The 27,597-nt window shown below is 40.9% G+C and overlaps 1 pseudogene; it reads right to left on the minus strand.

The window, feature by feature from the left end:
- Window positions 1-3,568: 3,568 nt before the first annotated feature.
- LOC148773540 (synaptonemal complex protein 3-like) lies at window positions 3,569-26,148 on the minus strand (annotated as a pseudogene).
- Window positions 26,149-27,597: the final 1,449 nt, after the last annotated feature.

Here is a 27,597-nt window from a genome sequence, read left to right on the forward strand (position 1 = left end):
ATTTCATGTCTTTCAAGCCTTAGCATTTCAGCCTAGTCCTTTTACCTCTGTGACTCAGTCTCCGTAACTGTGTGGAAATGCCCTGTGTATTCCATGCAACTCGTGAGGTTCATATATTTTGAAATACAGGACACTGTTCTAAAATGTCCTATTTTCAGTGAAAAAAATTTTTAGGCTACAGTTTGAGATTTAAGGGATAGCAGGAAAATAGCCACCGCTTCAGGAAAGACAGACCATGAAACCTTTTATATTTTGTTTTTGTTTGCAAAGGTCATTTGTATGATGCCACATTTACTGTTCTGTGTCTGTAAATTTCAAGACACCTTCATTGTAATGTGTTCTAGACATCATGTCATCAAGCACGTGATCAGGTTCACAAACTTAGTGACTGAGTAGTAGTTGAAGGAGACGACAAGAAGCCTCCATTGTAATAATCAACATTTGGGCTCAGACGCATGATCAGAATGAGAGTGCAGCAGCCTGGACATGTAATCAGAAATACGGCTCCAAAACTCAGTGTCAATCCTGAGGATAAGAAGGGAACCTCTGTGGTCAAAATTTTAGCAATCTCTGTGTCAGAAGAGAAATCCTAATTAGACATTTGGGATTTTGTTGCTGAAGGATTAGATAAAAATCCAGGATATGAAGGATTTCTGCCTCGTTTACTTTGATTGCAACAAAAGGGTGACACTTACTTTGAAAGCTATAAATCGAAACATTAAGTCGTGATACTGCTTAAGCGCATGCCTTATAGCACTGCGATTCTCCAGTCAAACGATATGAGAAGAAAGGATTTCCTTGATGTTTGCAAAGCAGGTGTTTAGTCACTATGAAACAAAAGGAAATATATGCATTAGTCTACCAACTAGGATTTAGAAACTCAAATGGTGGTTTTTCTGAAATTTGTATTTAGTAAAAGAAAATTGGTCTTACCAGTTCAGAGGGGGGAAAAAAAGTCTTTACATTTGCTTTAGGGCCACTTGTCCTGATATTCTGAGTTAAAATCTCATTGTCACAGAACAGTGGACACGAAACATTCCCTCTTGTGAAAAATAAAATACTGGTTAAGCACAGGTGACATGAAAAAAAAGTGTTGACGGAAAAAGAAAAATGGTCACCAAAGGTGGCTTCCCAGGCGGCTCAGTGGTAAAGAAGCCACCTGCTAATGCAGGAGACCTGGGTTCAATCCCTGTGTTGGGGAGATCACTTGGAGAAGGAAATTGCAAGCCACTCCAGTATTCTTGCCTGGGAAATCCCATGGACAGAAGGAGCCTGGCAGGCTACAGTCAATGGGACATATGTCATTCGAGTCAGAAAAGGAGAATCTATACAGGCTTGTTTTTAAAAATGTTGGAAAACCTTAAAGAGAAGGCTGATATATAGGGCCAGAATTAAAGGGGAAAACACACAGAAAAACAGGAGAAAGTCACTCCTCTCCTCCAAATGGGAATATATTGTTTTGAATGGGTCAAGAAAGCAATTTGAGTAACTTGGAAAAAGATGTTTAACTGACTTCTTTCAATATATTCAGAAACAATGCCATGTTTATTAAATAACATGTGTCCAAATGAAGACAGTGCTGTTCTATTATGTGTAAAAAATGCCCAAAACAAAAGGAAAGGCACAGGAATTAATCATCCAAGATTTTAGCTGAATAAAAAATCAACGTTCCACATAGTCAATGAATGTTAAACTTGAAAACAAAGCACTGTAGGCAATTTATATTTAAAGACAGACATGAAATATTTTAACTGTAAGTAATTAAGTGTATGTATATATTGATGAGGGCTTCCCAGGTGGCACTAGTGGTAAAGAAACTGCCTGCCAATGCAGGAGACAGAAGAGATACGGGTTCGACTCCTGAGTTGGGAAGATCCCCTGGATGAGGGCATAGCAACCCACTCCAGTATTCTTGCCTGGAGAATCCCATGGACCAAGGAGCCTGGTGGGCTACAGTCCATAGGGTCACAAAGAGTCAAATGAGACTGACGCAAATTGGCATACATGCATATATTAATGGAACACTTTTGATCAATGCTAAGGCCGGGTGTCATTTAATAATGAACCAGCTCAAAAGGTAAAAATCTGCCTACAATGCTGGAGACCTGGGTTCGATCCCTGGGTTGGGAAGATCCCCTGGAGAAGGGCATGGCAACCCATGCCAGTATTCTTGCCTTGAGAATTCCATGGACAGGGGACCCTGGGGGCTATCGTCCATGGGGTTGCAAAGAGTTGGACATGACTGAGTGACTAACACTCTCACACCAATTAAAGTAACATTTTGATGTCTCTGTGGAAATGAGATATTCACAAACCCATGTCTCAGCACTGATATTTATGTATTTAAATAGCTAGGTCTGTTCTCTTACTGATATTTTAGCAGTTCAGTTAATTAAAAAACAGAAATGTAAGTTGCTTTTAATAATTTTTATAAAGCAATGGGGTAGATTTTTCCTTTGAAATCATTTTTTTCCTTTGGAATTGGGTCTGTAAACTAATAAGTAAATACAAAGGGGTGCACAGATAGAATGGATCTTATATTCTTTATTTTTTTTTCCTTAAGGGAGAACAACGTGCTGAGACATGGGTTTGTGAATATGTCATTTCCACAGAGACATCAAAATGTTATTTTAATTGGTGTGGACGTGTTAGTCACTCAGTTGTGTCTCTTTGCAACCCCATGGACAGTAGCTCGCTAGGCTCCTCTTCTTTCTATACTCCTGGGACTGATATAGAACACACTGATGCCAAATCTATAATTCAGTTCAGTTCAGTTCAGTCGCTCAGTCGTGTCCGACTCTCCGCGACCCCATGAATCACAGCACGCCAGGCCTCCCTGTCCATCACCAACTCCGGGAGTACACTCAAACTCATGTCCACAGAGTCGGTGATGCCATCCAGCCATCTCATTCTCCGTCGTCCCCTTCTCCTCCCGCCCCCAACCTTTCCCAGCATCAGAGTCTTTTCCAGTGAGTCAACTCGTCGCATGAGGTGGCCAAAGTATTGCAGTTTCAGCTTTAGCATCAGTCCCTCCAATGAACATCCAGGATTGATCTCCTTTAGAATGGACTGGTTGGATCTCCTTGCAGTATAAGGGACTCTCAAGAGTCTTCTCCAACACCACAGTTCAAAAGCATCGATTCTTCGGCAATCAGCCTTCTTCACAGTCCAACTCTCACAACCATACATGACCACGGGAAAAACCATTGCCTTGACTAGACGGACCTTGGTTGGCAAAGTAATGTCTCTGCTTTTTAATATACTATCTATAATTAAATCACCTTTATTGCTAAAAGTTTATTTGACAGTGTTACGTACAAAACATCAACGTTACTAACGAAAAGAGCTGAAAGCTTGATGCTTATAATTTGAGAATTGCTGATTATAGTCACAAACTCTTTAGGTTTTATATGGGCTTTAACACATAACGGGTCTTGCACTGAAAAAATGTGCTAAGATAAAAAAGATGTACCCACTTCAACTACAATTTTTAAAATAATGTGGTTCAGTGTGGCTGATGTTGCACTTGTATCATTCAACTTGGGTTCAAGCTCTTTCTCCAAAGCCCTCAGAATAACAGGGACAGGAGAAACTTTTGAAGCATTTGCAGCTCATTCTGCAGCTGTTTCAGGAAAGGAAAGAAATATTAAACATCTGCATATTATTTATGTAACTGTTACATACACTTCATTAAAAAAATACCCCAATGCTCACATCCCTCCACAGTACTTGGTATTAAATACACACTACTTACAGCTTCAACGATAATTTTGTCTTGCAGCATGGCCATTCCTTGTCTAATTTCACTTTGCTCATCATTCAGAAAATGTTTATGATCCTTCTCTAACTCCTCCATACGCTAAAAAAGAAAGTCTAGTTCAGTGAGAAAGCAACACTTTTCATATCATGTTCTAAATGGATATGATTAAAATTCTAAAGTAATAACACTTAATAGTCAAAGGATGCTCATTATTTATTCCAAATAAAAATACTGTAACAAATACATGGAGATCGAAATACTCAAGAGATCTTCTAAATGCCAACTTGAGTCAAATTGTATTATTACAGTGGCACAATCACCTTACCCTTTGCTCAAAACAATAACTTAAGGAACAGTAAAGGTCAAGGGGGAGCAAAAACATAAACGCTGATGGTCCCACAGAATGAAATACCACAATTTAAAAGCTCTCTAATGAGCTTTCTAAACAATAAGTAACAATGCATGTATAATGACTAATACTGAGTGCAACATGGCTCCATTGGAGGGAATAGAATTAGCTCTACTATGACCTCGCTACATGATGAAAAACAAATTTACATTTTAAATCTTTACCATTCATTTGACAAATATTGACCTAGTGCATCCTATTTAAAAATAAGAGTAGTCCTCCTTCCATCATCTAAAAACAAAAAGCAAAACTAAGGAGAGGTTGTAGGCCCAGCTGTGTTTTTCTTTAAATATTTTTAAAATTAAAAAATAAAAGACAAAAACATTATAACAATTCAGGAAGCATATTCAGCCATGGCTATGTAGTGGGAAAACAGGATTGATTCTTTGTTGACAAAAGAATAAGATGTCAATTGGTAAAGGAAGGAGGGAATCAAACCTATTGTAGGCAAGCAGCATATGCAAAGCAAGGAGATAATGGTGACTTAGTGCAGAGAAAGCAACCGATCTGGACAGGTGGGAGGAGACAAAGAATGTACGCGGGAAATCACAAAGGGGGGGTCTTCTTATGGGGGACACGTTGAACACCTGAGACTTCAAACTCGGAAGCTATTATGACAGGTTTGCAGGAGGGAAGGGATACTTTTTAGAGGATCATATAACAGAAGTGTGAAGGATGGACTGGAGAAGAGAGAAATCAGGCAAGAGTTTAACAGAACAAGCAAGGGATGATGAGGCCCTGAATCAGGTAGGGCAGCCGCAGTGGGAATTCAAAAGAAGAAATCAAACAGGTGCAAACTACTGTACTATACATAAAACAGACAAACAACACAGGATTTACTGTGTAGCACAGGGAGCCATATTTACTATCTTATAATAAGCTACAATGGAAAATGATCTAAATACATATATATATATGTATATATTTAGATACATAAATCTATATATGTATATGATCTCTCTATATATCTAAATATATATGTATGTATAAGATCTACATATATACCCAAGCTAGGCTTCAACAGTACGTGAACCGTGAAATTCCAGATGTTCAAGCTGGATTTAGAAAAGGCAGAGGAACCAGAGATCAAATTGCCAATATCTGCTGGATCATCGAAAAAACGAGAGTTCCAAAAAAGCATCTACTTCTGCTCTATTGACTATACCAAAGCCTTTGACTATGTGGGTCACAACAAACTGTGGAAAATACATATGTATGTATATATATATAACGAATCATGTTGCTGTATACCAAAAACTAAACACAATGTTGTAAATCAATCATACATCAATTTTTTAAAAAGAAAGAAACTGCAGTTGCAGAGCTAAAAATTGCAAGGCCCAGTAATTGCTGGGTGGTAAGGACAAGGGACTTGGAGGTGTCATAGAAACACTAAAGTTAGTACCATAAATGCTGACATTTAGCAATAACCTTTAGAAGCAATCTTCTTTGGTACTTTATCAAATCTTCACACCAATTAGTAGTAAATGGTTCTCAGGGAACATTAGAGCTACACCTTGTCTACTTAGAAACATGTTCAAGATAACTTTTGCATATATATGATTTTAAAGCTCTTTAAAGATTATCTATTTAAAAGCCTTTAACTATTTTACTTAAGTCATCTCAATTAGTTTAAAGAGTGACACATTAACATCTTGTATTTGGACAAGATGATCATTCAAAAGAACACTTCTGCTTCCCCTGCCACCGAAAAAGAAGGGGAATGTGCAGGGTCCTGTCACCTCCTGAATAAGTATGCACATATATATATATGAAGAAGGGGACAATGGGCACTGTTGCTAATGTGCAAATATCACAGCAGATCACTCTCAATCCACAAACATCTAGTCCTCTTCTGGGTTTTTCATTCAGTTATACACTTAGACTTTCTCATGTGATTATAAATTTGCATATAAAGTCACTGTTAGTTACTCACATTCTAAAAGCAAATATGCCATAAATGCTCATACAATGCATTTGAAAACAAAAAAGATCTTCACTAATTACAACTGCCTGGTTTCATATTTAGCAGCAACAGTTAATAGGAGAAAGGTAAAAGACACCTAGAGATGACTTACAAAATTCCTAAATTTCCACTATATATTTGTCCTCGGCTGATCGCTGATTCATTGCTGACCAAAATAGTTACGATTAAAGGGTTAATCAAGTATCAGTTTTCTTCACCATGTGTATACATCTAGATTAAATTCCCAGTTTGCAGTTCCCCATTTTAAATGACTCCCACAAAACTATAGACTTCCCTGATGGCTCAGATGGTAAACAATCTGCCTGTAATGTGGGAGACCTGGGTTTGATCCCTGGGTCAGGAAGATCCTCTGGAGAAGGGAATGGAAACCCACTCCAGTATTCTTGTCTGGAGAATTCCCTGGACAGAGGCTACAGTCCTCTGGATTGCAAAGAGTCGGACAGGACTAAGTGACTAACACTTTCACTTTCACAAAAATTTAAAGGAATCCTATAACTAAAAACACATTTACCAATTAGGCTGTATTCAGGACAATGAATTCAAAATGGAGAATGGTTTACAAGTTAAAGGCAGGCACAACTTAAATGTTTTTTTTCCCCCCATAAGTTTGGATAGACGCAGACTATCTTCTACTTTTATATATTGTTTCTACAAGAATGTACTGTGTTACCAAATACAACAGACCTTCAGGAATTGCTCATATGAATTTTTAATTGTTTTCAGCCTCTGGCTCTGAAGAAGTCTAGCTTGTTGAAGAACCTTTCGTTGCTCTCAAAACATATGCTACAAATATGAAAGACAAAACTGATAAAATGTGGGCAACGTTTAATATTTGAAAAGCATGTTTATACATTAAGCTTTAAAGGAACTCTAACTCAATGCTTCTTAACATTTCCTGTTTTGACAACTTTGATGACCAAGTTGAAGTAACTGTGCTCACCACTACAAGACAGAAACCATATAATAATCCTACCCTATCAGTCACTGAGTAGGAGATTTTCTTTCTTAACAATCTTCAAAACATGTCATTCTTGATGTCAAAATCCACAAAAAACCCTTCCAATAATGTGTTTACCATGGGTAGGCAAAATCTACACAGTAAGCTTTCCTAACAGTAATTGCTGAGTAACTATTCTTTCTTAACAATACTCAAAATATACATTAATTCTTGGCCCTTTCAATATGCACATAGATGATCCTTCTGATAACGCTGTCCTTTCTGTTCTTTGACCTAAACTCCAACAATAATCTTACCCTCTTCCTTACATTCAGTTCAGTTCAGTTCAGTCACTCAGTCGTGTCTGACTCTTTGCAACCCCATGTATCACAGCACGCCAGGCCTCCCTGTCCATCACCAACTCCCGGAGTTCACTCAAACTCATGTCCATCGAGTCGGTGATGCCATCCAGCATCTCATCCTCTGTCGTCCCCTTCTCCTCCCGCCCCCAATCCCTCCCAGCATCAGAGTCTTTTTCAGTGAGTCAACTCGTCGCATGAGGTGGCCAAAGTATTGGAGTTTCAGCTTTAGCATCAGTCCTTCCAATGAACACCCAGGATTGATCTCCTCTAGAATGGACTGGTTGGATCTCCCTGCAGTCCAAGGGACTCAAGAGTCTTCTCCAGCACCACAGTTCAAAAGCATCAATTCTTCGGCGATCGGCCTTTGTCACAGTCCAACTCTCACATCCATACATGACCACGGGAAAAACCATAGCCTTGACTAGACGGACCTTGCTTGGCAAAGTAATGTCTCTGCTTTTTAATATGCTATCTAGGTTGGTCATAACTTTTCTTCCAAGGAGTAAGCGTCTTTTAATTTCATGGCTAGCCACTCACTTATATAGTCATACCCCATAGTCATGGGATTCGGTCATTCCCAAGAACTGCCCCAGCTACATGATATTAATAAGAGCAAAGACTTACACAGGAACTACGGGTCACGTACGATTCCAACCAATTTAATAAACTTCTTCTATATGATCTCATGTTTTTACTCCTCAAAACAACTCTATGAGGTATGTACTCTCACAGTATCCCCTTCCATTGATGAAGAAACTGAAGTACACAGATAAACAATCTGTCCTTGGTTTCACAGCTAGCACTGGTCAACCAGGATTAGATCCGAAACATTTACCGTTCCAGGGTCTGGGCCCTTGACCACTGTACTATATATACTCTTTTTCCATTTCCCCCAGCATTCAACTACTACATCCCTGTTTTGTACTTCATTCCCTTTCTTGCTACATACAGGTCAACACTACATCAGGAATAACATCTGTTGATGCTAGGACTGTTCATTGTCCCCAACCACCACTCTCTTGACTTCCTCTTTCCTCCTTCTCAGCTTAAATCCTGCTGTCAATCATTACACCTATGCCCTTGTGCATGTACCTTGGCCCCTTCTCTGTCAGCCTTCATGATTAAACCGCAATCTTGGGAAATCCACCTCTCCAGCTGCTCTGCATCAGCCATGCAGAGTGGTCTCACTTTTGCATCCATAAATGCTGCTTGGCAATGATATCTCCCTGGTCCTCTAGGGAAACAATTCCAGGCCTTCTTCTCTGTCCCTCAAAGGCAACAACTTATCCACCATCCTTACTCCTAAACGGTGACCTTACTACTTTACTAAATAAACAGAGACACTCCCAGCAGAACACTCATTCTCCCTTTGCTACATCTCCCACCCACCTTCACCCATCTGAGTTCAGGGGCTCTACCTTCTCTCCTGTATCATTGCCTGAGCGATTGCTAATTGAAACTTTGATACCATAAGCTGATTTTAAAGCTAGGGCTGATACTAACAGCTAGTTTTTCTTCTTGTTCCTGGGCTTTCTGCATGTCTATATCTCACTCCCGAAACAAAGTCTGAAACTTCTGAGCACATTTGAGATAAAGATTTTACCTGTAAAACATAAGAAAGAGCAATGTCAAACTCCACAAAGATACAAATATCAACTGTACTTAAAAAAAAAATTGATTTAACATGACTCTTGAGAAACCTGTATGCAGGTCAGGAAGCAACAGTTAGAACTGGACATGGAACAACAGACTGGTTCCAAATAGGAAAAGGAGTACGTCAAGGTTGTATATTGTCACCCTGCTTATTTAACTTATATGCAGAGTACATCATGAGGAACGCTGGGCTGGAAGAACCCAAGCTGGAATCAAGATTGCCGGGAGAAATATCAATAACCTCAGATATGCAGATGACCCCACCCTTATGGCAGAAAGTGAAGAGGAACTCAAAAGCCTCTTGATGAAAGTGAAAGAGGAGAGTGAAAAGGTTGGCTTGAAGCTCAACATTCAGAAAACTATGATCCTGGCATCTCGTCCCATCACTTCATGGGAAATAGATGGGGAAACAGTGGAAACAGTGTCAGACTTTATTTTTTGGGGGCTCCCAAATCACTGCAGATGCTGATTGCAGCCATGAAATTAAAAGACGCTTACTCCTTGGAAGGAAAGTTATGACCAACCTAGACAGCATATTAAGAAGCAGAGATATTACTTTGCCAACCAAGGTCTGTCTAGTCAAGGCTATGGTTTTTCCCATGGTCATGTATGGATGTGAGAGTTGGACTGTGAAGAAAGCTGATCGCCAAAGAATTGACGCTATTGAACTGTGATGCTGGATAAGACTCTTGAGAGTCACTTGGACTGCAAGGAGATACAACCAGTCCATTCTAGAGGAGATCAGTCCTGGGTGTTCATTGGAAGGACTGATGCTAAAGCTGAAACTCCAATACTTTGGCCACCTCATGCGACGAGTTGACTCACTGGAAAAGACTCTGATGCTAGGAGGGATTGGGGGTGGGAGGAGACGGGGACGACAGGGAATGAGATGGCTGGCTGGCATCACCAACTTGATGGACATGAGTCTGAATGAACTCTGGGAGTTGGTGATAGACAGGGAGGCCTGGCGTGCTGTGATTCATGGGGTCGCAAAGAGTTGGACACGACTGAGTGACTGAACTGAACTGAACTGAACACTATAAAAGGAGAAGGCAGTAATAGCACAATAGCAGCTGAAATATTCTCACGGGATACAGAGAGGTTAAGTGGATAATTTACTCTTCAATTCCAAAAGTACTGCTCCTGACTGAATAAATACAAACACTATCGAACATGCTCTCTACTTCTTGGAAACTAGTGATGATTTACTGTACTATAAATTTACCAGAAACATTCATTTTATCTATTAATAAAAGCAGTTTACTTTTCACTTCTTCTTACTGAATAACATATATGTCCTAATACAATAAGTAGATTCAGTGAGTTTATACTATCTATTTATCAGAGAAGATTATCAAACAGGAATATTTCACTTAACTATTTCCCCTCTTTGGCACAACAATGAATTTTGAAAAAAAGAAGAGTAAACGCAACTCAGTTAAAATGTACAAATTTTTTACAATATAAGATTAACCTTTTCCGCATAACTGAATAAGGTTAACTGTCACAAGAAAAATGGCTTAAGACATCAGCCTTATGTTCAGCTAGGATAGGTCTCGAAGGAATATAATTTAATTCCATAGTTCAGTTCAGTTCAGTTCAGTCGCTCAGTCGTGTCCGACTCTTTGCGACCCCATGAATCACAGCACGTCAGGCCTCCTTGTCCAACACCAACTCCCGGAGTTCATTCAAACTCATGTCCATCGAGTTGGTGATGCCATCTAGCCATCTCATTCTCTTTCGGCCCCTTCTCCTGCCCGCAATCCCTCCCAGCATCAGAGTCTTTTCCAGTGAATCAACTCGTCGCTTGAGGTGGCCAAAGTATTGGAGTTTCAGCTTTAGCATCAGTCCTTCCAATGAACATCCAGGATTGATCTCCTTTAGAATGGACTGGCTGGATCTCCTTGCAGTCCAAGGGACTCTCAAGAGTCTTGTCCAGCACCACAGTTCAAAAGTATCAATGCTTCGGCTATCAGCTTTCTTCACAGTCCAACTCTCACATCCATACATAACCACGGGAAAAACCATAGCCTTGACTAGGCGGACCTTGGTTGGCAAAGTAATGTCTCTGATTTTTAATATGCTATCTAGGTTGGTCATAACTTTCCTTCCAAGGAGTAAGCGTCTTTTAATTTCATGGCTGCAATCAGCATCTGCAGTGATTTTGGAGCCCCAAAAAACAAAGTCTGACACTGTTTCCCAATCTATTTCCCATGAAGTGATGGGACCAGGTGCCATGATCTTAGTTTTCTGAATGTTGAGCTTCAAGCCAACCTTTTCACTCTCCTCTTTCACTTTCATCAAGAGGCTTTTGAGTTCCTCTTCACTTTCTGCCATAAGGGTGGTGTCATCTGCATATCTGAGGTTATTGATATTTCTCCCAGCAATCTTGATTCCAGCTTGTGCTTCTTCCAGCCCAGCGTTCCTCATGATGTACTCTGCATATAAGTTAAATAAGCAGGGTGACAATAGACAACCTTGACGTACTCCTTTTCCTATTTGGAACCAGTCTGTTGTTCCATGTCCAGTTCTAACTGTTGCTTCCTGACCTGCATACAGGTTTCTCAAGAGGCAGGTCAGGTGGTCTGGTATTCCCATCTCTTTCAGAATTTTCCACAGTTTATTGTGATCCACACAGTCAAAGGCCTTGGCATAGTCAATGAAGCAGAAATAGATGTTTTTCTGGAACTCTCTTGCTTTCTCCATGATCCAGCGGATGTTGGCAATTTGATCTCTGGTGCCTCTGCCTTTTCTAAAACCTGCTTGAACATCTGGAAGTTCACAGTTCACATATTGCTGAAGCCTGACTTGTAGAATTTTGAGCATGACTTTACTAGCGTGTGAGATGAGTGCAATTGTGCAGTAGTTTGATTCACAAATTCTTTGGCATTGCCTTTCTTTGGGATTGGAATGAAGACTGACCTTTTCCAGTCCTGTGGCCACTGCTGAGTTTTCCAAATTTGCTGGCATATTGAGTGCAGCACTTTCACAGCATCATCTTTCAGGATTTGAAATAGCTCAACTGGAATTCCATCACCTCCACTAGCTTTGTTCGTAGTGATGCTCTCTAAGGCCCACTTGACTTCACATTCCAAGATGTCTGGCTCCAGGTGTGTGATCACACCATCGTGATTATCTTCGTCCTGAAGATCTTTTTTGTACAGTTCTTCTGTGTATTCTTGCCACCTCTTCTTAGTATCTTCTGCTTCTGTTAGGTCCATACCATTTCTGTCCTTTATCGAGCCCATCTTTGCACGAAATGTTCCCTTGATATCTCTAATTTTCTTGAAAAGATCTCTTGTTTTTCCTATTCTGTTGTTTTCCTCTATTTCTTTGCATTGATCGCTGAAGAAGGCTTTCTTATCTCTCCTTGCTGTTCTTTGGAACTCTGCATTCAGATGCTTATATCTTTCCTTTTCTCTTTTGTTTTTCGCTTCTCTTCTTTTCACAGCTATTTGTAAGGCCTCCTTAGACAGCCATTTTGCTTTTTTGAATTTCTTTTCCATGGGGATGGTGTTGGTCCCTGTCTCCTGTACAGTCTCACGAACCTCCGTCCAGAGTTCATCAGGCACCCTATCTATCAGATCTAGTCCCTTAAATCTATTTCTTACTTCCACTGTATAATCATAAGGGATTTGATTTAGGTCATATCTGAATGGTCTAGTGGTTTTCCTTACTTTCTTCAATTTCAGTCTGAATTTGGCAATAAGGAGTTCATGATCTGAGCCACAGTCAGCTCCTGGTCTTGTTTTTGCTGACTGTATAGAGCTTCTCCATCTTTGGCTGAAAAGAATATAATCAATCTGATTTGGGTGTTGACCATCTGGTGATGTCTATGTGTAGAGTCTTCTCTTGTGTTGTTGGAAGAGGGTGTTTGCTATGACCAGTGCGTTCTCTTGGCAAAACTCTATTAGCCTTTGCCCTGCTTCATTCCGTGCTCCGAGGCCAAATTTGCCCTTTACTCCAGGTGTTTCTTGATTTCCTACTTTTGCATTCCAGTCCCCTATAATGAAAAGGACATCTTTTTTTGGGTGTTAGTTCTAAAAGGTCTTTTAGGTCTTCATAGAACTGTTCAACTTCGGCTTCTTCAGCATTATTGGTTGGGGCATAGGCCTGGATTACTGTAATATTGAATGGTTTGCTTTGGAAACGATCATTCTGTTGTTTTTGAGATTGCATCCAAGGACTACATTTCGGACTCTTTTGTTGACCATGATGGCTACTCCATTTCTTCTAAGGGATTCCTGCCCACAGTAGTAAATATAATGGTCATCTGAGTTAAATTCACCCATTCCAGTCCATTTTAGTTCAGTGATTCCTAGAATGTTGACGTTCACTCTTGTCATCTACTGTTTGACCACTTCCAATTTGACCACTTCCAATTTCCATGAACAGTATCAAAAGGAAAAATCATGGGATACAGAACGGGGAATTCCCCAGGTCGGTAGGTGCCCAGTATGCTACTGGAGATAGAATGAAAGGATGGAGCCAAAGCGAAACAAATACCCAGTTGTGAATGTGACTGGTGATAGAAGCAGGGTCCGATGCTGTAAAGAGCAATATTGCATAGGATCCTGGAATGTTACGTCTATGAATCAAGGCAAATTCCATAGTATGAAAACTCAATTGTTCTTTGAAAGGGGAAGGAAAAAGGTCATCTTTATCGTCTTCTAGGAAATACATCTCAATTCTCTTAAGGAGTAGGATTATAAAACTAAAGACTTTACCTGCTTAGGAAAAAAAAAAACAAGCAAAATATGTTCTGCACTGGAAAATGTAATAGTTTGTCTTAGGTTATATGTACCATGAGACACTAAGAAATTAGACAAAATGTCATTGTTGCACAAAATCTTAAACCACTTTACCTTTGTTCTTGGTGTGTTTTCCAAACACTATCAAGTTTTTCATTAGTGGTTTTGATAGTAGCTTTTGTGTTCATCTCAAACTTTTTCCTCTTTGCAAGAAGAGCCTGTTTCATGTCAACTATAATAAAAAAATATTTACTCGTTAAAATCAAATGTTGAAAATTATTTTGTTCCGATACATTTAAATTAATATGGCAAATGTTGCCTCAGCAATATGCAAAGACACTTAAAATTTGTAATACAGACACCATTCCAGTAATAGTATCATAATTTTAATTTTTCTAAGCACAGACCACTTTTAGATTTAGAGATACTGGAAAAGTGATAACAATCAAAGCATTTTCCAAGTTTCAAAACGTGTATAAAGAATCTCAAGAGAAAACTTTCCATTCATTCTTCGTCAGAAAACAGTGAAAAGGCAAGTCTTTCTAACTGTGAAAAATATCCTGTAGTTCAAGGGACATGTTTAGATGGATTACCATTAGGATGTGTTGCAGAAAAACACAGAAAAGGGGGAGGTCCTAAGATGGCAGAGGAATAGGACAGGGAGACCACTTTCTCCCCCACAAATTCATCAAAAGAACATTTGAACACTGAGCAAATTCCACAAAACAACTTCTGAATGCCGGCAGAGGAATCCAGAAAAGCAGCCCATTGCCTTGAAAGGAGGTAGGAAAAAATATAAAAGATAAAAAGAGAGACAAAAGAGGTAGGGACGGAGATCTGTCCCAGGAAGGGAGTCTTAAAAAAAAGAGAAGTTTCCAAACACCAGGAAACACTCTCACTGACGAGTCTGTGGTGAGCCTTGGAACCTCAGAGGGCAACATAACTGGGAGGAAAAATAAATAAATAGTTAAAACCCACAAATTACTTGCCCAACAGTAACTACCAGTGGAGAAGCAGCACAGACGCCTGCATCTGCCACTAGCAAGTATGGGCTGGGCAGGGAGGCGCGGGCTGCATTGCTTAGAGTAAGGGCCCGGCCTGAATGCCCTGAGGGCAATCTGAGGGAGCTAACTTGAAATAGCAAAGTAGACTGTGGGATAGCTACCCCGCAAAAAGGCAAAAAGCCCTGACCTAAGACACCACCAGACCCGCTCACAGAATAAAGGACCGAATAGAGCTAGCTGGCTGCAGATGGCTCATCCCCTGCCAACACAGGCAGGGGAGGGCAGCCAGAGCCAGAAGGAGGCAACTGCGGCATCAGAGAGGCATCATCTACCAAACTGCAAGCAGGCTTCGTTGCTAAGCAAGACTTCTTGGGATTCTGGGTGGTCGACATCTGCCTGAGAAGGTGCACCGGTTGTATACCCAGAAAACCGAGCAGCAGGGACTGGGGAGGTGATAAGTCGCAGGGACCATGCTCGATAAACACCTGGTCACCTGAGCTGATCGGACTGGGGAAGGGCACAAAACGCAGGCCCAACCGAGTCTGCGCCTTTGTGGAGTACCCGAGTACCTGAACCAGAGCGGCTTTGACCTGGGAAGTGCATGCAACCCAGGGCCCACCTCAGACAGTTCCAGGCAGAGCAACCTAGAGCCTGAGCAGTATAAACAGGGAAAGCACACATGCCATGAGCGGGGGCAATCTCAGTGTAGCCGAGACACTGCGAGCATTCCCCACAGACACCAGTGATATTTGGTAGCAGTGTTCCTCCCTCCCCAGAGCATGACTGAACAGGTGAGCCTAAAAAAGTGTCCACCACCGCCCCCTTGTGTCAGGAAGGGAATTAGACACTGAAGAGACCAGCAAACAGAAGCTTAAACAGCAGGACCTGCCTTGGAAGTGACAGATGGAGAAGTCTTGGGCCTGCTGCAAGAATAAGACTGAAAACCATAGGCAGAGGCATAAGTCCAAATTCTGAGAACACCAGAGAACTCCTGTTCCAGGGAACATTAATCGACAGGAGCTCATCAAATGCCTCCATACCTACACTGAAACCAGGCACCACCCAAGGGTCAACAAGTTTCAGAGAAAGACACACCACGCAAATTTTCCAGCAACACAGAATAGCACTGAGTTTCAATATACAGGCTGCCCAAAGCCACTGCAAACCCACTGACATCTCATAACTCATTACTGGACACTTCACTGCACCCCAGAGAGAAGAAATCCAGCCCCACCCACCAGAACACGGACACAAGCTTCCCTAACCAGGGAACCTTGACAAGCCACCCATCCAACCCTACACACAGTGAGGAAACTCCACAATAAAGAGAACTCCACAAACTGCCAAGAGACGGAAAGGCCACCCCAAACATAGCAATATAAGCAAGATGAAGAGGCAGAGAAATACCCAGCAAGTAAAGGATCAGGATAAATGCCCACCAACCCAAACAAAAGAGGAAGATATAGGGAATCTACCTGATAAAGAATTTCAAATATTGATAGTGAAAATGTTTCAAAATCTTGACAACAAACTGGAGTTACAGATAAATAACCTGGAGACAAGGATCGAGAAGATGCAAGAAAGGTTTAACAAGGATCTAGAGGAAATAAAAAAGAGTCAATATACAATGAATAATGCAATAGATGAGATCAGAAACACTCTGGAGGGAACAAACAGTAGAATAACAGAGGCAGAAGACAGGATAAGCGAGCTAGAAGATAGAATTGTAGAAATAAATGAAACAGAGAGGAAAAAAGAAAAACGAATTAAAAGAAATAAGGACAATCTCAGAGACCTCTGGGACAATGTTAAACACCCCAACATTCGAATCATAGGCGTCCCAGAAGAAGAAGACAAAAACAAAGACCATGAGAGAATACTTGAGGAGATAATAGTTGAAAACTTCCCTAAAATGGGGAAGGAAATAATCATGCAAGTCCAAGAAACCCAGAGAGTCCCTAACAGGATAAACCCAAAGTGAAATATTCCAAGACACATATTAATCAAATTAACAAAGATCAAACACAAAGAACAAATATTAAAAGCAGTAAGGGAAAAGCAACAAATAACACATAAGGGGATTCCCATAAGAATAACAGCTGATCTTTCAACAGAAACTCTTCAGGCCAAGAGGGAATGGCAAGACATACTTAAAGTGATGAAAGAAAATAACCTACAGCCCAGATTACTATACCCAGCAAGGATCTCATTCAAATATGAAGGAGAAATCAAAAGCTTTACAGACAAGCAAAAGCTGAGAGAATTCAGCATCACCAAACCAGCTCTCCAACAAATGTTAAAGGACCTTCTCTAGACAGGAAACACAGAAAGGGTGTACAAACTCAAACCCAAAACAATGAAATAACTGGCAACAGGATCATACTTATCAATAATTACCTTAAATGTAAATGGGTTGAATGCCCCAACCGAAAGACAAAGGCTGGCTGAATGGATACAAAAACAAGACCCCTATATATGCTGTCTACAAGAGACCCACCTCAAAATGAGGGACACAGACAGACTGAAAGTGAAGGCCTGGAAAATGATCTTCCACACAAACAAAAACCAAAAGAAAGCAGGAGTAGCAATACTCATATCAGATGAAATAGACTTTAAAACAAAGGCTGTGAAAAGAGACAAAGAAGGACACTACATAATGATCAAAGGATCAATCCAAGAAGAAGATATAACAATTATAAATATTTATGCACCCAACATAGGAGCACTGCAATATGTAAGACAATTACTAACAAGCATGAAAGGGGAAATTAACAACAACGCAATAATAGTGGGAGACTTTAATACCCCACTCACACCTATGGATAGATCAACTAAACAGAAAATTAATGAGGAAACACAAACTTTAAATGATACAATAGACCAGTTAGACCTAATAGATCTCTATAGGACATTTCACCCCAAAACAATGAATTTCACCTTTTACTCAAGTGCACACGGAACCTTTTCCAGGATAGATCACATCCTTGTCCATAAATCTAGCCTTGGTAAGTTCAAAAAAACTGAAATCATTCCAAGCATCTTTTCTGACCACAATGCAGTAAAACTAGATCTCAATTACAGGAGAAAAACTATTAAAAATGCCAACATATGGAGGCTGAACAACACGCTGCTGAATAACCAACAAATCATAGAAGAAATCAAAAACGAAATCAAAATATGCATAGAAACGAATGAAAATGAAAACACAACAATGCAAAACCTGTGGGACACTGTTAAAGCAGTGCTAAGGGGAAGGTTCATAGCAATACAGGCACACTTCAAGAAATAAGGAAAACGTCAAAGAAATAACCTAACTCTACACCTAAAACAACTAGAAAAGGAAGAAATGAAGAACCCCAGGATGAGTAGAAGGAAAGAAAATTTAAAAATTAGGGCAGAAATAAATGCAAAAGAAACAAAAGAGACCCTAGCAAAAATCAACAAAACCAAAAGCTGGTTTATTGAGAGGGTAAATAAAATTGACAAACCACTAGCCAGACTCATCAAGAAACAAAGGGAGAAAAACCAAATCAATAAAATTAGAAATGAAAATGGAGAGATCAGAACACACAACTCAGAAATACAAAGGATCATAAGAGACTACTATCAGCAATGATCCTACTATCAGCAAGTATATGCCAATAAAATGGACAACTTGCAAGAAATGGACAAATTCTTAGAAAAGTACAACTTTCCAAAACTGAACCAGGAAGAAATAGAAAAACTTAATAGACCAATCACAAGCATTGAAATTGAAACTGTAATCAGAAATCTTCCAGCAAACAAAAGCCCAGGTCCTGACGGCTTCACAGCTGAATTCTACCAAAAAATTAGAGAAGAGCTAACACCTATCTTACTCAAACTCTTCCAGAAAGTTGCAGTGGAAGGTAAACTTCCAAACTCATTCTATGAGGCCACCATCACCCTGATACCAAATCCTGACAAAGCTGCCACCTAAAAAGACAACTACCGGCCAATATCACTGATGAACATAGATCCAAAAATCCTTAACAAAATTCTAGCAATCACAATCCAACAACACAGTAAAAAGATCATACATCAGGACCAAGTGGGCTTTATCCCAGGGATGCAAGGATTCTTCAATATCCGCAAATCAATCAATGTGATACACCACATGAACAAAATGAAAAATAAAAACCATATGATTATCTCAATAGATGCAGAGAAAGCCTTTGACAAAATTCAAAACGCATTTATGATCAAAACCCTCCAGAAGGCGGGAACAGAAGGAACATTCCTCAACATAATAAAAGCTATCTCTGACAAAGCCAAAGCAAACATTATCCCCAATGGTGAAAAATTGAAAGCGTTTCCCCTAAAGTCAGGAACAAGACAAGGGTGCCCACTCTCACCGCTACGATTCAACATAGCTTTGGAAGTTTTGGCCACAGCAATGAGAGCAGAAAAAGACATAAAAGGAATCCAAAATGGAAAATAAGAAGTAAAACTCTCAGTGTTTGCAGATGACATGATTCCCTGCACAGAAAACCCTAAAGACTCTACCAGAAAACTACTAGAGCTAATCACTGAATACAGTAAAGCTGCAGGACATAAAATCAACACACAGAAGTCCCTTGCATTCCTATATAGAAATAATGAAAAAATACAAAGAGAAATTAAGGAAACAATTCCATTCACCTTTGCAACGAAAAGAATAAAATACTGAGGGATATATCAACCTAAAGAAACAAAAGACCTATATATAGAAAACTATCAAACACTGGTGAAAGAAATCAGAGAGCACATTAATAGATGGAGAAATATACCGTGTTCGTGGATTGGAAGATTAAATATTGTGAAAATGAATATATCAGCCAAAGTAATTTATAGGTTCAATGCAACCCCTATCAAGCTACCAACGGTATTTTTCACAGAGCTAGAACAAATAATTTCACAATTTGTATGGAAATACAAAAAAACTCGAATAGCCAAAACAATCTTGAGAAAGAAGAATGGAACTGGGGGAATCAACCTGCCAGACTTCAGCCTCTACTACAAAGCCAGAGTCATCAAGAGAGTACGGTACTGGCATAAGGACAGAAATACAGATCAATGAACAAAATAGAAAGCCCAGAGATAAATCCACGCACCTATGGACACCTCACCTTTGACAAATCAGGCAAGAATATACAATGGAGAAAAGACAATCTCTTTAACAAGTGATGCTGGGAAAACTGGTCAGCCACTTGTAAAAGAATGAAACTAGAAGACTCCCTAACATCATACACAAAAATAAACTCAAAATGGATTAAAGATCTAAATGTAAGACCAGAAACTATAAAACTCCCAGACGAGAACAGAGGCAAAACACTCTCCGACATAAATCACAGCAGGCTCCTCCATGACCCACCTCCCAGAATACTGGAAATAAAAGCAAAAATAAACAAATGGGACCTAATTAAACTTAAAACCTTTTGCACAACGAAAGGAACTATAAGCAAGGTGAAAAGACAGCCTTCAGGATGGGAGAAAATAGTCACAAATGAAGCAACTGACAAAGAATTAATCTCAAAAAAATACAAGCAGCTCCTGCAGCTCAATTCCAGAAAAATAAACGACGCAATCAAAAAATTGGCCAAAGAACTAAGCAGACATTTCTCCAAAGAAGACATACAGATGGCTAACAAACACATGAAAGGATGCTCAACATCACTCATTATCAGAGAAATGCAAATCAAAACCACAATGAGGTACCATCTCACGCCAGTCAGAACGGCTGCAATCCAAAAGTCTACAAACACTAAATGCTGGGAGGATTTCTGTGTGTTGATTTCATATCCTGCAACTTTACTGTATTCATTGATTAGCTCTAGTAGGTTTCTGGTAGAGTCTTTAGGGTTTTCTGTGTAGAGGATCATGTCATCAGCAAACAGTGAAAGTTTTACTTCTTCTTTTCCAATTTGTAAAGTTGCAGGATATAAAATCAACACACAGAAATACCTTGCATTCATATACAATAATAATGAGAAAATAGAAAGAGAAATTAAGGAAACTACTCCATTCACTGTTGCAACGAAAAGAATTAAATACTTAGGAATATATCTACCTAAGGAAACAAAAGACTTGTACATAGAAAATTATAAAACACTAGTGAAAGTGATCAAAGAGGACACTAATAGATGGAGAAATATACCGTGTTCGTGGATTGGAAGAATAAATATTGTAAAAATGAATATACTACCCAAAGTAATTTATACATTCAATGCAATCCCTATCAAGCTACCAACGATATTTTTCACAAAACTAGAATAAATAATCTCACAATTTGTATGGAAACACAAAAAAACCTCAAATAGCCAAAGCAATCTTGAGGAAGAAAAATGGAACTGGGGGAATTAACCTGCCGGACTTCAGGCCCTACTACAAAGCCACAGTCATCAAGACAGTATGGTACTGGCATAAAGACAGAAATATAGATCAATGGAACAAAACAGAAAGCTCAGAGATAAATCCACGCACCTATGGACAACTTATCTTTGACAAAGGAGGCAAGAATATAAAATGGAGAAAAGACAGTCTCTTTAACAAGTGGTGCTGGGAAAACTGGTCAGCCACTTGAAAAAGAATTAAAATAGAACACTTCCTAACACCATACACCAAAAGAAACTCAAAATGGATTAGAGAGCTAAATGTAAGACCAGAAACTATAAAACTCCTAGAGGAGAACGTAGGCAAAACACTCTCTGACATAAATCACAGCAGGATCCTCCAAGACCCACCTCCTAGAATATTGGAAATAAAAGCAAAAATAAACAAATGGGACCTAATTAAAATCAAAAGCTTCTGCACAGCAAAGGAAACTATAAGCAAGGTGAAAAGACAGCCTTCAGAATGGGAGAAAATAATAGCAAATGAAGCAACTGATAAAGGATTAATCTCCAAAATATACAAGCAGATCCTGCAGCTCAATTCCAGAAAAACAAATGACCCAATCAAAAAATGGGTCAAAGAACTAAACAGACATTTCTCCAAAGAAGACATAAAGGTGGCTAACAAATACATGAGAAAATGCTCAACATCCCTCATAATCAGAGAAATGCAAATCAAAACCACAATGAGATACCATTTCACACCAGTCAGAATGGCTGCTATCCAAAAGTCTACATGCAATAAATGCTGGAGAGGGTGTGGAGAGAAGGGAACCGTCTTACACTGTTGGTGGGAATGCAAACTAGTACAGCCACTATGGAGAACAGTGTGGCGATTCCTCAAAAAACTGGAAATAGAACTGCCATATGATCCCGCAATCGCACTCCTGGGCATACACACCGAGGAAACCAGAATTGAAAGAGACACATGTACTCCAATGTTCATTGCAGCACTGTTTAGAATAGCCAGGACATGGAAGCAACCTAGATGTCCATCTGCAGACGAATGGATAAGAAAGCTTTGGTACATATACACAATGGAGTATTACTCAACCATTAAAAAAAAATGCATTTGAACCAGTTCTAATGAGGTGGATGAAACTAGAGCCTATTATACAGAGTGAAGTAAGCCAGAAAGAAAAACACCAATACAGTATACTAACGCATATATATGGAATTTAGAAAGATGCAAATGATAACCCTGTATACGAGACAGCAAAAGAGACACAGATGTATAAAACAGTTTTTGGGACTCTGTTTGAGAGGGTGAGAGTGGGATGGTTTGGGAGAATGGCATTGAAACATGTATATTATCATATGTGAAACGAATCGCCAGTTCAGGGTCGATGCATGTTACAGGATGCTCGGGGCTGGTGTGCGGGGATGACCCAGAGGGAGGATAAGGGGAGGAGGGAGGTGGGAGGGGGGCTCGGGAGGGGGAACTCATGTGCACCCGGGGCGGATTCATGTCAATGTATGGCAAAACCAACCAATATAATATTGTAAAATAATTAGCCTCCAATAAAAATTAAAACAAAACAAAACAAAAATGCTGGAGAGGGTGCGGAGAAATAGGAGCCCTCTTACACTGTTGGTGGGAATGCAAACTAGTACAGCCACTATGGAGAATAGTGTGGAGATTCCTTAAAAAACTGGAAATAGAACTGCCATATGACCCAGCAATCCCACTGCTGGGCATACACACCGAGGAAACCAGAATTGAAAGAGACACATGTACCCCAAGTTCATCGCAGTACTATTTACAATAGCCAGGACATGGAAGCAACCTAGATGTCCATCAGGAGACAAATGGATAAGAAAGCTGTGGTCCATATACACAATGGAATTTTATTCAGCCATTAAAAGGAATAGATTTGAATCAGCTCTAATGAGGTGGATGAAACTGGAGCCTACTATACAGAATGAAGTAAGTCAGAAAGGAAAACACCAATACAGTATACTAATGCATATATATGGAATTTAGAATGGTGGTAATGATGACCCTATATGCGAGACAGCAAAAGAGACACAGGTGTATAGAACAGTCTTTTGGACTCTGTGGGAGAGGGCGAGGGTGGGATGATATGGGAGAATGGCATTGAAACATGTATATTATCATATGTGAAACAAATAACCAGTCCAGGTTCGACGCATGATACAGCATGCTCGAGGCTGGTGCATAGGGATGACCCAGAGGGAGGATAAGGGGAGGAGGGAGGAGGGAGGGGGGTTCAGGAAGGGAAACTCATGTGCACCCGGGGTGGATTCATGTCAATGTACGGCAAAACCAACCAATATAATATTGTAAAATAATTAGCCTCCAATAAAAAATAAATAAATAAAAAGCAGAAACATCAAAAAAAAAAGAAGAAGAAAATCAAATCAGTAAACATTGAAAAAAAAAGTTAATGGGGGGAATGGAATGTAGCAATTGTTTGCTTCATCGAAAAGAAATCAAGAAAAGGGAGAAGATAAATAGGTAAAGATACACAGCAGACTGCTAACTCTGACACCTCTGGAGAGTGAAAAGTGTTTAAGGGAAAATAAGGTGAAGGATTTTACTTCCTAAAATTTTGGTGTTAGAAATGCTCCCAATAAGGATATTTTACTTTTGGATTGAAGAGAAGAAAAATGTGATACAATACTTTACATAACTATTTATCTAGTCAAGTATTCTACAAGTTTTATCCATTTCTTCCTGTGGACCAGACACATTGCTTGCAAAGTTATTCTTAATATTTGGTTATTAAATAGTTTAAAAACTTTTGTTGTCAGATATAGAGAACAAACTAGTGGTTACCCGTGGGGAGATGGAAAGGGAGAGGGGCAATAGTAGGTCTAAGAGGCATAAACTATTATGAATAAAATAAGCTACAAGGCTATATTGTACAGAAAATATAGCCTATAATATATTAGAGTATAATAATATATATAATATTATATTATAACATATATTATAACTATAATATAATATATATGTTATATCTTATAATAACTATAAATGGAGTATAACTGTTAAAATTTGTGGCTAACTATATTGCATACCTGTAACTTAGGTTATATCATATTAATATTGAACATCAACTATACTTCAACAAAAAAATCACAAATAAAAAAGAATAGATTTGAATCAGCTCTAATGAGGTGGATGAAACTGGAGCCTATTATACAGAATGAAGTAAGTCAGAAAGGAAAACACCAATACAGTATACTAATGCATATATATGGAATTTAGAAAGGTGGTAATGATGACCCTATAAGCGAGACAGCAAAAGAGACACAGATGTACAGAACAGTCTTTTGGACTCTGTGGGAGAAGGCGAGGGTGGGATGATTTGAGAGAATAGCATTGAAACATATATATTACCATATGTGAAACAGATCGCCAGTCCAAGTTCGATGCATGAGACAGGGTGCTCAGGGCTGGTGCACTGAGATGACCCTGAGGGATGGGATGGGGAGGGAGGTGGGAGGGGTTTCAGGATGGGGAACACATGTACACCCATGGCTGATTCATGTCAATGTATGGCAAAAGTCTCTACAATACTGTAAAGTAATTGGCCTCCAATTAAAATAAATAAATTTTAAAAAATAATAAAATTGACCTGAACAACTGATATGTCCCTTTAGGTGTGCACACCAAAGGAAGTACAAACTATCTCATCCGTTTCCTTACACGGTCCATTCAGGGTACACATGCACAAAACAAAAGCATCATTCTTGGTTCATCAACAATGTTAGTACCATTTTCACTTTCCACAAAACCTATAAATCAAGTCACACTGAATACTTGCATAAAATCCTGTATCTTGGAAGAAGTCTTATAATCCACCGATTTAACATCTAAATTTATAAAAGTTACATGGTTTAAAACAATTTTCATTAATTATAAATATCACTCAAAGATACCTTTAAATTCTTCCAGCATCTTCTATATTTCATTCCTGTGAAGAAGTTCCATCAAACATTATTCAATAAAGATAACATAAAAGACCATGCTGGTTATGAAAGAAATCAAATCCCCCACTCACGGATTTCACAGTCAATACTTGCTACATGAGCCAAGCTGACTTTACCTAACAGGTAAAAATTGCTATAAAACATTACCGCAAATCTTCCTGAAATGATTCTGCAGAGGGCTGTTTTCCTCCGAGAGTTTCAATCACTGAGCTGTTTTCTGCACGGAAATAAAAATGGAAAACATTTTAAAACTGATGTATGGCATTTTGGTTAGGTTTCCCAAAGAAACAGCCTCACTGTGGAAGGGTCCAGGCTTTGCACCACCAAATGCTTCTTAAAGTAGACATCTCGAGGAACCGTGTATGCACAGGTCAGATGAAGTTAGGTTAGGTCAGATGAAGTTAGGTCAGGGACCAGGACCACTTTTTGGAGACAGCATTACAAGCCTTTCGGGGTTTACCATCGCGGGGCGGGGGGGGGGGTGGGGGGGGACATGTAGCACTCCAGGAAATGATTTGGAAAGAAGGACGCGCAAGCTGCTTTGAAGGAGAGCTGCTAGGAAGCTTACAGGGCAGTCCCAGTTTGGGACATGAGGCTGAATTGGGCAGCCTCCGGTATATGACACAGCTTGGCACACCATGGCTTTCCCTGCTTACTATGTGGAGGACTGTGAAGCAGTGACCCAAGGGACAGGGTTACCGGCCAACCCCACACCCCCGCCCTCACCCATGCATTGTGATCTGCAAAGGTTTCGGACAGACCATACCTTGGCAAACACTCTGGCTCACTCAGCTCTCTTCTCTCCTGACTCCCAGAGTCAGAGGCTGCCATATCCTGAGCCTCCATCGGGGCATCCTCAGCCCTCCTGAGAGGCTTCCTCCCACGCGTCTCCATCCACTCGTGTCTTCCAAGGTACAGACGACACACCTGCACCATGCGAGCACAAACGTAAAGACAGAGATGGCCCCAGGGTCAACGAGCGGTGCCAGAACGGGTCCTCTGCGGCAGATCAGGATGTGTGCATCCTCCTGTCTCCTGTTGGACCAGCAGCTGATGAAGCACGTAGTGATCGTGACCCCCTCCCCCCAGCACTGCGATGGAGGACTGGCTCCTGCACCGCCCCTCCCAGCCCCGCTCCACCCACGGACATCTGAGTGTCACGACCCTCTGGGGACAGAGTGTCAGGACCCCACGTGGGGACAGAGGCTGCCCCCTGTGCCTCGCGTCCCCAGGGATCCAGTGCCGGGTGGGGAGGCCCAACCACAGGCAGGACAAACCTGAGTGGCCCTCCAAAGGGGTGGGGAATAAACCGTTCAGCACCTGTCCGGGCACAGTTGGGTTGGGGGCCTTCCCGACACGCCATCTGGGCCCCACGATGACCTTCGGGCACCGGCCCATACTGCCCGGCCCGGGCAGGAAGGATAGACCTGGGTGGATGATGCCTGCACAACCTCTGAGACCCTCCTGGGATGTGGAGACCGACGGCACTCCCCAAACCCCGCCTGCTGGCCCAGCCCTTGGGGTCCTCCTTCTGCCCTGCTGGAGCCCGAGGGGAAGCCTTGGGAACATCGCCTCAGAGGCCAGCCTGCTGCCACAGCCCCACACTCCGGTTCCTTCAATTCTGAGAAGACGGCGCCGCCCCTCCCCCAGCCCTGCTCATGGTCACGTGGTGCCGCCGGCCTCCCTGAGGGTTCTTCCCTCTGTCCCCCTCTTGGATCCCTCTGCCTGTCCCTCCCTCCCTCCATCCTTCATCCACACAGGGCGAGCTCCTCACCACGATCTCCAATCTGCAAACCTCACACCGTGCACACACGACGCTCCTCCCAGGACCTCGGGACAGCCAAGAAGCAACCGGCCTCTCCTGAGAGGGAGGAGCGCCGATTGGCCAGCACAGTGCGCATGCGGGAGGCGGGGCCTGGGCCTAGTCCCGCCCCTGGCAGAACTGCACTCCGTGGGGAGGTGCTCAGGCTGGGGACCCGCGCTGCGGCTCTCCAGGGTCTAACGGCAGAGGACATTGCCCTTGCGGGCCGTTTTCCTGCGAAATCACAGAAGGCCAGGGGAGCGAGGAACAGGTGCTCCAGCCAGCCTCCGCCCACCTGCTGAGGAGCATTTACCAACTCCTAGTGGTTGTACCACTCTCCTTCTGGTTTCCGTTCTACTCATTCCTTTCCCCTTGCAGACAAAGAGCCATACTGCAGGGTGTCTTGAACAAACCGCACCCCACCCCCCCACCCCCGTTTTCAGATTTGGACTTTCCTATTTTTTTTAAAGTCAGTGTTATCTAATCCTTAAATAGCCTTGCTTACTTATGTCGTCTGCAAATTACCATCAGTCGTATCAGGTTCTCTGTGGTCTTCTTCCACTTCCTCTTTGCATCACTCAATA

The sequence above is a fragment of the Moschus berezovskii genome, chromosome X (assembly GCF_049115385.1).
Source record: "Moschus berezovskii isolate FMDL1 chromosome X, NW_MosBer_1.0, whole genome shotgun sequence".
NCBI lineage: Eukaryota > Metazoa > Chordata > Mammalia > Artiodactyla > Moschidae > Moschus > Moschus berezovskii.